Source organism: Adiantum capillus-veneris, chromosome 6 (assembly GCF_014529385.1).
Source record: "Adiantum capillus-veneris isolate H3 chromosome 6, ASM1452938v2, whole genome shotgun sequence".
Taxonomy (NCBI): Eukaryota; Viridiplantae; Streptophyta; class Polypodiopsida; order Polypodiales; family Pteridaceae; genus Adiantum; species Adiantum capillus-veneris.
The window spans coordinates 123,436,922-123,448,312 of record NC_140936.1 but is presented as its reverse complement, the minus strand read 5'-3'; the positions used below and the strand labels follow the sequence as shown (position 1 = coordinate 123,448,312).

General features: G+C 43.1%; 1 pseudogene; it reads right to left on the bottom strand.

Annotated features, from left to right (window-relative positions):
* Positions 1-4,714: 4,714 nt before the first annotated feature.
* Positions 4,715-11,391, bottom strand: part of LOC147456204 (polyphenol oxidase I, chloroplastic-like) — a 75,050-nt pseudogene continuing 68,373 nt past the window's right edge.

Sequence of the window (11,391 nt, the reverse complement as noted above, 5' to 3'; positions counted from 1 at the left end):
AACAGGCTCCAAAATGAGCAAAAACACACCTGCGGCTGTTCCTCCTCTCTTCTCCACGTTTTTTTCTGGTCTTCTCTCTGTCTTTTCAGTTCCCACACTTAGATTTATTAGTTGGGCACCCGTGGCCTTTTAGATGACCTCAAACAGACCCTGAACAGGCCAAAAACATACCTCGCAGTGCATAGTTGTCACCTTTTTGCATCATCCGCACACCTGGCACTCAGTTTTTCCAAATAATGCATCCCACAACCACGTGAAGTGGCCCCAAAAAGTGGTCCTCATGATGACCTTTCTGCATAAGTATCACAAGAAAACGCCCACGTCATGTCCATACTTCTCCGCGTGCAAGTATTGACCCCGTTCGACCTCCTGATGCCACTCGATGCCATCTAACGCACCTGCTTATCTCATGCCGTCGGGCCACGGATAGCTTCCTTGAGAAGTTTTACGTGCTACCAACTCCTCCTTATTGTAGAAAAATCACACTGGTACTGATAATAGTAAAAATCGCTGCACTATGTACACCCTATCCTACCTGTACACACGTGGGCCCCACGTAACCACCTTGCTATGGAAATTGGGTAATCCTTTATTCGATGCACCATGCATGTGTATGTACATATGCGCAATCCCTTGCTAAAAAAAACTCCTGACAACGTCATCAATGAAATTTAAAAAAATCACAGAAATCTCAACTAGTGTTAGAATTTGAAGATTTTGACACCGCCAGTGCGTCCGAAACGCCCAAAAAGCTATACATCGAGTGTTTATTTGCCCTATCTGACACCGAGAGAGGGAGAAATTACCAAAAAACCCCTTAAAATGGGTCTTGGGATCACGGCATGCGAGGAACAACAAAGTGGATCACGGCGCGCAGAGGCCACTTTACAAAAACAAAAGTTGTCCCTCGTGCGCCGTGATCCCAAGACCCATTTTTAGGGTTTTTTTGGTAATTTCTCCCTCTCCGGGTGTTAGAAAGGGAAAGTAGACATTTGATTTTTCGGTTTTCGAGAGTTCTGAACGCACAGGCGGTGTCAAAATCTTCAAATTTCGACACTAGTTGAGAGTTTTGTGTTTTGTTTAAATATCATTGATGACATAAGACATTCTGAATGAGCAGTGCCGAACTTGTGATAAAGACACTCACATTTAATAAGAAGGTGACCGTTTTCAAGGATCGTTTGCTCATTGAATATATCTTTTATATTTTTGTTGATATCTCGCTTTTTTCTATGTAACGTAAGCTCTCTCTCATAGAAGGAGCTATTTTTCCTCTCTCAACTAAAAGGCCCTCCAGAAGACCTCCGAAATTTTCTAATGTGATGCAGTGCCAGCTGTAGGTGCACATGTGTAGCGAGGATATCCTGCACACCAAGTGCTTTCCCTCTGTTGGAGTTGGAGTATCTTTTGACGGCACCAGCCATCCTCTATTATAACAAGAGGTATTCACTAGGGCCTGACTTCCTATCCAACTTTGTTGAGGAACAACCAATCAAGAGTCTCACAGGAACCTTCAATGCTCTTCATGCCGACATTGGTGTTATGATGCTTCCTACTCGCCACCTTCAATTCTGCTCTAACGCAAAATCTTCTTCTACTCACACATGTATGTAGTGCCGACCTCGAAGGATATATATGGTAGGATCATTGTTGTTGACAAACCTTCATTACTGAGCCTGAAATGGCCACAACCCGATCCGTGGTCACTCTTCTCAGTGAAGGAGAAGATGCTTTCTGATATTTTCTCCTCATTAAAATTTGGGAAGGCTTCTAGATCAGTAGGGCTCAATTGGTGTAGCCCCATGCATGTTTTTGTACACTTGTTCAAGACATTGCCATTCAGTGTCACACCTACTGTGTTTTGTAGCAAGAATGTTATGTATGAAGCACTAAACTTGTATTTGGAGATAATTGAGGAATGGTTGAGGAAGTGCACCAAGGACATAAATACAAGTTTAAGGTGGAGGCTTCAGGTGTAGGGATATGATATTTGAAAGTGGGCACTACTTTGTACCTACGTTTCCACTATGAGCATTGGATGTGTAAGAGTGGAAATCAATTACGCTTACAATCTAGTGTTGATAATTTTTACATGACCGTTACTTTGTCAGATGGTTTTTCTGAGATTGTGAACGTTAGTGAACATTGGACTCTCACCAATATACGTGGACACTTGATTATCTTGGGCTATCAAAGGTGCTTACTCTCGTCTCAATCGGCAAAAGGTCGGTTCAATTTTTATGTTGTCTATATGTGCCAATTGTTAGTCTTATTAAAAGCATTTGTTTTGTTTCATATTGGTAGGTGGATGGAGGTAGCCATGAAAGTGCAAGAGGAGTGGAGGGTTGGCAGCGCAGTGTCTTTAACTTGATCCGAGGTAGATCGATGTAACCGGCTCTAATGCCACGTTGTAAAGCATTCTGTTTAATGGAAATTCAAAACTTTTTTATAGTTACTAGTAAAACGGTGCCGCCTTCGGCGGCGGCATGGACTCTCTTACCCTCAAACCCCTTGCTCTTACTTAGAATCTTTGTGTGTGTGTGTGTGTGTGTGTACTGTTCCTCAATGAGTACCTAAATTGCACAAAGCCTACAACTTTGCCTGGTTGCCAAAGGCTACTCACCAATATTATTTCTGTTTGGAGAAATAAATTTTCCAGAACATTGCTCGACCCCCTATGCCTAGCCATCTCGACTTTGCCACCCTCTTGCATGCCTCGACAGTGGCCGACAGCAAATTATCTCTCTTTCTTGGTGTTCGCATGTCTGAGTCTGGACAGTCGACATCTCTCTCTCTCTCTCTCTCTCTCTCTCCATTCGCACGCCTTGCAGCTGCAAGAGACACTAGCATGAGCAAGGAAATCATGCCAAGTGTCAAAAGGGGGGGGGGGGGGGGTCCCTTTCCCTTTTATAATATTATAGATTTAGATAGACTCATCCAAGAAAGGGTACATGTATTGCCCACGTGCCTCATTAAGCTTTCTTGCAAGCTAATCTCCACCATCATCTCCAATGGGTTGATTTTAAACTATTCAGCTTGTGGGGGGGGGGGGGGGGGGATAGAGAGAGTTAGTAACGATGTCCTTGAACGACTTGTAAGACCACAATCTCTCTCTCTCTCTCCCTAATATACTTGTTGCATGTACTTGGGAAGCTTGGCAACTCGTGCAACCCAAGAGTTCATGGCCATGGAGCAGTGTTCAAGAAAAGTGTGTCTCAACTTAGCCTTGAGCCGGTTTGAAGGGAGAGGGAGAAAGAGAAAAACCGCTTGAAAAGTTTAAGAAAATAGATATAAATTGTGAGAAATTCCGATTAGTCTGCAAAATTTCATCTTTGATTGTATCCTAAAGGAAATTTTGTATGTTTTTGAAATTGGATTTTTTCGAACACCACCATGCAGTCTCGACTTAATATCATGTTCTTTTTAATTTCAAAAATTCCGATCGGGGGCAAGGGGAAAAGGAAACTTTCCTTCCCAAAATAGAGAAAAATAATGAAAAAACAACTTAGTTTTTGAAATCTTCTCTTGGAAAATTCACAAAAGGAATCATTGGATTACAAAACCAGTACTTGGTTGCCAAATGTACCAAGCAAAGGCGACCAATAGGATGTAGCACACATAAAGGTCGACCCAGTGTTTGGGAAAAATGTGTCTCAGCTTAATATCGTGTCGTTTTCAATTTCAAATGTGCCGGTTGAGAGAAAGGGGAAAGGTAGAAATTTCGCCCCAAAATAGAGTGAAATAGTGTAAAAACCTAAAAAATACTCGTAATTCTAATATAAAGTTTGTATGTCCACTCGAGGTTGTATGTGTAAAACAAAAAAGACAATACTGAAATAGAGCTTGTTAGAGACATGAACGTGAGCTTTCTTATGTTAGACAAAAAGTGCTAAGCCCACAACCTTAGGACCAAAATCTCAAATTTCAAGGCAAAGAAGAGATTAGAGTTTGCAGTAGCTCTCAACACAAAGATAAAAATCAAAATCGTAAACTCCAAAGTTAATGATGAGACCTTGATAACAACACAAATGCAATAGACCTTCAGCCCGCACGAACATAACAGTGCTCATTATATGTGCAAAGATCTACAAATAAGGCACTTGAAAGCGAGTCAAATTAAAGGGCTCTTATAAGCATGTTTTGATGTCTTGCCACAAAAAGAGTGTGTAGTAAATATATGCATGCCATAAGTAGCCATACACAAATACACACATAAATATTGGATAGCATGTTGGATACCTTCCTTAAACTCATGACCTTATCCTGTGTCACATGGTTTGTGATTATCCCTTGCCAATTTGTTCTTCAGAAGTTGATCCTTCAATTTGTTCTTCAGAAGAAAATGTAACCAACTAAAATATGTGAGCTCAACATATGCAAGCGAGCCTTTGAATTCTTGAATAGTTTTATGAGCAAAAACGTCTCTAAAAATCTTAAGGCGATAATTAAGTCTAGGAATCCTATACTTCCAAAATAAATTGGAAACGTATAGCACGCTGCCATTACACCTTAAAGTGGCCTTTAAGTGGAAAGGTCCTACAAAGAATATCATGTGATCCTCATGCACCTTTTGAATGAGGGTATTCGCATTATTTAAGAACTCCTCTATGTAACCACAGTCCTATTACTGAGCATCCAGCTTCTTCAGCATCTCCCATACCCCAATCTTGAAGTTGGACTTCCTCATACTCCTCCCCTCCCCGATTGTCATCCCTTACTGAGCATCCAACTCCTTTAGCATCTCCCATATCCCAATCCTGAAGTTGGACTTCCTCATACTCCTCCCCTCCTCCATTGTCATCCCCATACAAATGACCCAACATAGTATGGGCACATCACACCCTACCTTGTCATCATCTTCATCATCACCTACCAAGTTTATGTACACATCAAACTTGGATCTTCTCGTCCGATGCTGGTGACACCCCCTCTAGCTTGCGTATCTCCTCGTCGAAGTCGTCCGCCCGCACCTTCCTCTTCTTCTTCACTAATACTCTTGTTGTCTTTTCAATCGTCCCTGACGCCCTTTCCTTGGATTCTTTCAAACCTACCTTGAACTTCATATACTTCTCCTTGAGCTTTTGACCCACCATTGTTGGAGGTGGACCTCGACCAAGCCTAAAATTTATCGCGGAGTCAGTGATTGCATTGCCTCTCGGTGCCGCATTGAGCCATGCATTTAGCACATCTTGGTACTTGTATGCCAGTTTGGTGGTGTCTAGAGCATCCTTAATTCTTAACCTCACCAACTTGACATTCTCATCATAGAAGAGAAATTTTGGATTCAAGTAATCAAAGTTTGTCAAATTTTTTCTCCTGCTTCTCAAACCCTTCCATACCTCCTAGAGGGGGTCGATGTTCGAATGTTGGGCGTGGAAGATAGGGTCACATCCTGTAGAGTAAAGAGTGCCAATGTCATCATTGTTTGGGTTAGCAAGATTTCCAATCCATACATGAAGTATGCCATCAGGAAGATTTTCAATGGTGCCTGCTCCCAGTTCTGCTCCAGGTACCTTGACGATAAGCTTGACTATTAAAGAGCAAAGATTCAGTCTTAGAGTTGGTGACCATTTGTCGATACATGAGGGTGTTGTTCCCTGCAAGCTGGGCAGCTGTGAGGCGACTCAATGAAATTGTAGTTGAGATCCACCACATTAGGGGTTCTATGCAAGGGATTGCAATTGGCATCGTAGAGAGGGCAAAGGGCTTTTACTATCGTTGTGGAAGACTATACCCTGATGCAAAATCTTAATTCCAAAAAGGCAAGGAAAATATGCCATTCTCATCATAATTTGCATCATATAAGGCACAATGGACGTTCACTTGCTACGAATATTGGCGAGGATCGAAGGCAGGGAATTTGGCGGAGAAGCTTGTAAGCCTGGTTGTACTTCGATGTAAGGAGCTAAGGAATTGGTGGAAGGCATTAGGAAATTTCGGAGGTCATTTGGAGTGTAGGGTCTCTGACCCTGATCAAAAAGAGCACCCTTGTACCATGAATTGAATATAATGGAATAAGTTAGTATTTTTAGCAGTTTTTCAAATTCTGTTAGTGCCATGATGTTAAGAATGTTTTAAAGCTTCGAAATGTGAACTAAAATATTTTTTGTAAAAAAAATCCAAAAATAGTAAGTTTTGGTCACCCGACCCATCCAATTTTGACCGTCTCGAAAAATTGCACCCGTACCTCGAATTTGAAAAAAATGCATTTTCGGACCACGAGGGCTACTAAATATGGCAGGTACTCAGGCCAGTACGTCTTAGTTAGAGCTCCGTATAGCAATTTACGGCATCAAAATCCGACTCGTATGACCCATTTTAGCCTAAAATCAAATTTTCCAAAAATTGAGCGGGGAGGCACCGGAGCCGGGGACTATGTGGGAACAGGTCCTAGACCACTCCAGATCAGCTTTAGCAGCTAGGGGGTGCCTTTTGTCTTTATTGGAGTCCTGGGAAAGCTGCCAAGCCAGTAACTAAGTCTCAGAGCCAGTTAACCAAGCCAACCTGACACTTGGTGGTAGGGGAACTGGACTTGCCAATGCAGAGATTGAGTGCTCCTTCAGATGCAATTAGCAAGGCTGGTCGATTTTCAGCTTGTAGGAGCCTATTTAAAGGCCTACTCACACACACACACACACACATATGCTCACACACACATAGTGCACACATACACACCTACACACAGTGGGAAGGTGATGTCGGTACACACACCTTTTGAAGGAGAAGCAAGGAGGCAGTGTTGAGATGTCGAGCTCTACACCTTGAGATGGCATCCACTACGGGTCTTGGCCGCTTACGGCATTTACTCGCTGGCGCGTTAGGTGACCGACACGGAGGATCTCTGCCAGTGATTCTACAGTTGGACTACACATATAGTGCCAGCCTAGTACGCTTCTAGCGAGTTCACACTTAGTGACCGCATGTACATATGTGCTACTTTTCAGCTTTAGCATTTAGTCATTTTGTACTCTCTTTTCTGTGAAGAAGAAGAAGAAGCTTTCCATCTCTGTGTGCTTTGTGCTTGTCTTGTGTAGCTCTCTTGCATCCTCATTCTTTACATGGTATCAGAGCCTGGTGCAAGCAAGAGAGGCTAAGAGAGCAAGAGCATCACAATCCCTTCGTTCGCAATCCACGACCAGATGCCAAGTTTCTGAAAAGGTCTCCAAAGTGTAGTATACAGAGATATACTGTACAAGTACAATGGTTGTATGTACGCTTGATTGTGGACACTCGTTGAGTGTACAAAGCGTTACAGGTACCACGATAGCAGGCTCAGCAGATTTGCAGGTTTTTGCAGATTGCAGCTATTTTGTCTTAGTGCTTTAAGATGTCTGACGGTTTCAGTCAGATTGTTACTGAGAAGCTTGAGAAAAATAACTACCCTGCATGGAAGTTCAGAATAACAAATTTCCTAAAAGGAAAAGGTTATTGGGACTATGTAGAAGGAGACAATGAAAAGGAACCAAAGATTCCCGAGGCAAATGCTACAGCTGAACAAAGGAAAGCTTTGAGGGACTGGCAACAAGGCCAAAGCAAAGTGATGTATTGGCTTTCTATGAGCATCACAGATGGCATGATGGGCTATCTACAGGATGCTGAAACCCCCGCCATTGCATGGAGAAACTTAGGCAGAGTGTTCGAGGTGAACACCAAGGCCAAGAAGCTTCAACTAAAGTCGGAGCTAAATCAGGTTAAGAGGAACAACCTCTCAATCAATGATTATGCCTTGAAGATCAAGAGTATCATTGAGGCTCTTGGATCTATTAAAGTCTCAGTGGAAGACGATGACATTGTCCGTGCATGCTTGGATGGTTTAGGAGATGAGTATGTACATTTTAGGTCTTCCATGAATACAAGAGACGACATCCCCGTGTTCCAAGATTTGATTTCTATGCTTATTCTTGAGGAGAAGAACCTTGACACATCTTCTTCTCATGGCAGAAATAATTATGAACAGGCCTTCTATTCTAACTCCAACAGAGGTAGAGGTAGAGGTCATGGTCGAGGCCCAAGGGGTTGCAGGGGCCAATTTCTGGAAGGTCAATCAAATCAAAACAATACAGGTGGCAGGGGAAACCAGTCTCAAGGCAAGGGGAGTCAAAGAGGTCGTGGTGCAGGATCAAGCAGGCAGCAACATACTCCAGATAGCAGAGAATGTTGGACTTGTGGTGAAAGAGGTCACATGTCACGTGACTGTCCAAAGGGAAAAGCAAGTGGAAAGAGAGAACATGGCAACTATGCATCTACTAGCAGAGATGCAGATGACAGCAAAAACGAGCGCATGTTTGTTATGCAGCATGTAATGAATACAATGACTGCAGAGAATTCCACCCAAGATGATGTTTGGTATGTGGATTCAGGTGCCTCTAATCACATGACGTCTCGTGGAGAGTGGTTTAGAGATATGCGCAAACCATATGTGTCAGGCTATGTGCAGACAGGAGATGACACAGCTCACCCCATTGCTCATGTAGGAGACATACCTCTAAATACGAAGAGTGGGAAATCAAAGTACTTAGCAGATGTACTTCATGTCCCAAACATTACAAAGAATCTTGTTTCTGGTGGACAAATGGTTGAGCAGGGTTTGCAGGTTTGCTTCAATCCAAATGGCTTTTATGTAGAAGATTTCCAGAATGGCTGTAAGTTGATCACAGAGGGCAAATGTGTGGGCAGAATGTTTACGTTGAATGTAGACATGCCTGAGGTAAAAGCTGCATTATTTGCACAGGGCACAGGTGTTGTGGTTGATGTTGACATTTGGCACAAACGCATTGGCCATGTCAATGAGCAGAGATTGCGCAACATGCAATCAAAACAGATTGTAAAAGGTCTGCCCAAATTCAAGGTGGATGGTATGCATAAAGTGTGTGCAGCATGCCAATTTGGAAAACAGTCAAAGGGCTCATTTCCACATGAGCGCAATGTATGTAAAAATCCACTTGAGGTGGTGCACACAGATGTTTGGGGTCCAACCGATATTGCAAGTATACATGGTTGCAGGTATTATGTCTCTTTCATTGATGACCATACAAGAAAAGTATGGGTCTACTTCATGCGTAACAAAAGTGAAGTGTTTGGTCACTTTCAAGACTTCAAAGTCATGATTGAGAAGGAGACAGATATGCAAATCAAGACATTGAGGTCAGATGGAGGGGGAGAGTACTTCTCCAATGATTTTTCAGATTTTCTGTGAATGCATGGTATACGCAGGCAGTTTACATGCAGATATACTCCACAACAGAATGGGGTCGCAGAAAGGAAAAACAGGCACATTGCAGAGGTTGCACGTGCATTGATGAATGAGAAGAACATGCCTCATCATTTCTGGGCTGAAGCCGTAAATACAGTTGTGTACATTATGAACATGACACCTACAGCTGCGGTGCATGATGTAACACCTGAGGAAAAGTTTACAGGTACAAAGCCTGATTTGGCACACTTGAAAGTGTTTGGCTGCATAGCTTACGTGCATGTACTAGATGAGTTGCGTAGGAAATTGGATCCTAAAGTAGAGAAATGTATTCTTGTGGGATATTCCCTTGAACAAAAGGGGTAGAGGTGCTACAATCCTACTACATGAGAATTACGAGTGACCAGAGATGTAGTCTTTGATGAGATGAGCAGCTGGTACAGTAATGCACATGGCACTATTGGGGCTGACGTAAAAGATGATGTGGTTGTACAAAATTTGAGGCGGACCACAAGAGTCCTCTTCTCGTGGCTCTGTTGAGAAACCATGGAATGGTAGACTACGTACGCAGGTTACTCCACCAACAGGTACAGGGAATGTATCACGAAAAGGAATGGAAAAGGTTGATGAACCTCCCTTTATGGCTGATGCATCATCAGGTTTTTCACATGTAGACATGGATTCAGATGGTTCTGAACAAAGTCTTGATGAGGAATTTGGAATTCCCGCTGTCAGGACACCTGGTGTAAGGAAAGTACAAGAAGATGCTAGAGGGCAAAGGAGTGACCCAGGACCGTGCATATCTAATAGAGTCAGAAATCCAGTTCAGAAATTGACTTATGATGGGTATCTAGCGCATCACCAAGCCTACATGGCTAAGGTGATACAGGATGTGGAGCCCACATGTTTTGAGGATGCAGTTGGAAATGTGCATTGGGATGATGCAATGAATGAAGAGATGGCTGCATTGGAAGCAAACGACACATGGGAGTTGGTGCCATTGCCAAGTGGCAAGAAAGCTATTGGTTGTAAATGGGTGTATAAAACCAAGCATAAGGCTGATGGTAACATTGAGCGTCACAAGGCAAGGCTGGTCACAAAGGGTTATGCACAGACGTATGGCATAGACTATGAGGAGACCTTTGCTCCAGTGGCAAAGATGACGACTGTGAGAGCTGTCATAGCAGTGGCTGCATGTAGAGGATGGATTATGCATCAAATGGATGTAAATAATTCCTTCTTGAATGGTGAGTTGCAAGAGGAAGTGTATATGGATCAGCCACCTGGTTTTGTCGATCCAGGTTACCCAGATTATGTATGCAGACTTCTCAAAGCTTTGTATGGTTTGAAGCAGGGCTCTAGAGCATGGTATGACAGGATTGCCAAGTATCTTGTCAGTATTGGTTTTAGGAGAGCTCATGCTGATCATTCACTCTATCTACGTGAGAGTGATGTGGGGATTGTGGTCATTATCATATATGTAGATGACCTTATTATTGTTGGTGACAATGCTATGGAGATTGACCATGTGAAGGGTCTTCTCAAACAGGAGTTTGAAATGAAAGATTTAGGTGAGTTGCGCTACTTTCTTGGCATTGAGGTGATCAGGACTCCAGAGGGTGTATGGCTATCACAGAGACAGTATGCTTTGGACATGTTGTCAAAGTATGGTATGGCTGATTGTAAGCCAATTTGTATTCCCTTGGATGTGAATGCAAAGCTGAGTGCAGAGAAGGGTGATGTTGTTGAGGATGTCAACATGTATAGGAAGATTGTGGGTAGTCTAATCTACTTGACTATCACGAGGCCAGACTTGAGCTACACAGTAGGCTTGGAGAGTCAGTTCATGCAGCTTCCGAGGAAGCCACATTTGGATGGAGTACGACGCACACTTAGGTATGTGCAAGGTACTCTTGACTACGCATTGTTCTATGCAGCAGATGCACCATTAGCATTGTATGGGTATACAGATGCAGATTGGGCAGGTAGCATTGTTGATAGGAGATCTACGAGTGGCTTCATGTTCTCTTTTGGGAGTGTTGCTGTTACTTGGAGCAGCAAAAGCAGCCTATGGTTGCTTTATCGAGCACAGAGGCCGAGTACAGAGGTGGAGCAGTTGCGGCGTGCGAGGTAGCTTGGCTACGCACATTACTTGAGGACTTGGGAGTGCAGGTGGACCAACAGATTTTCATCCATTG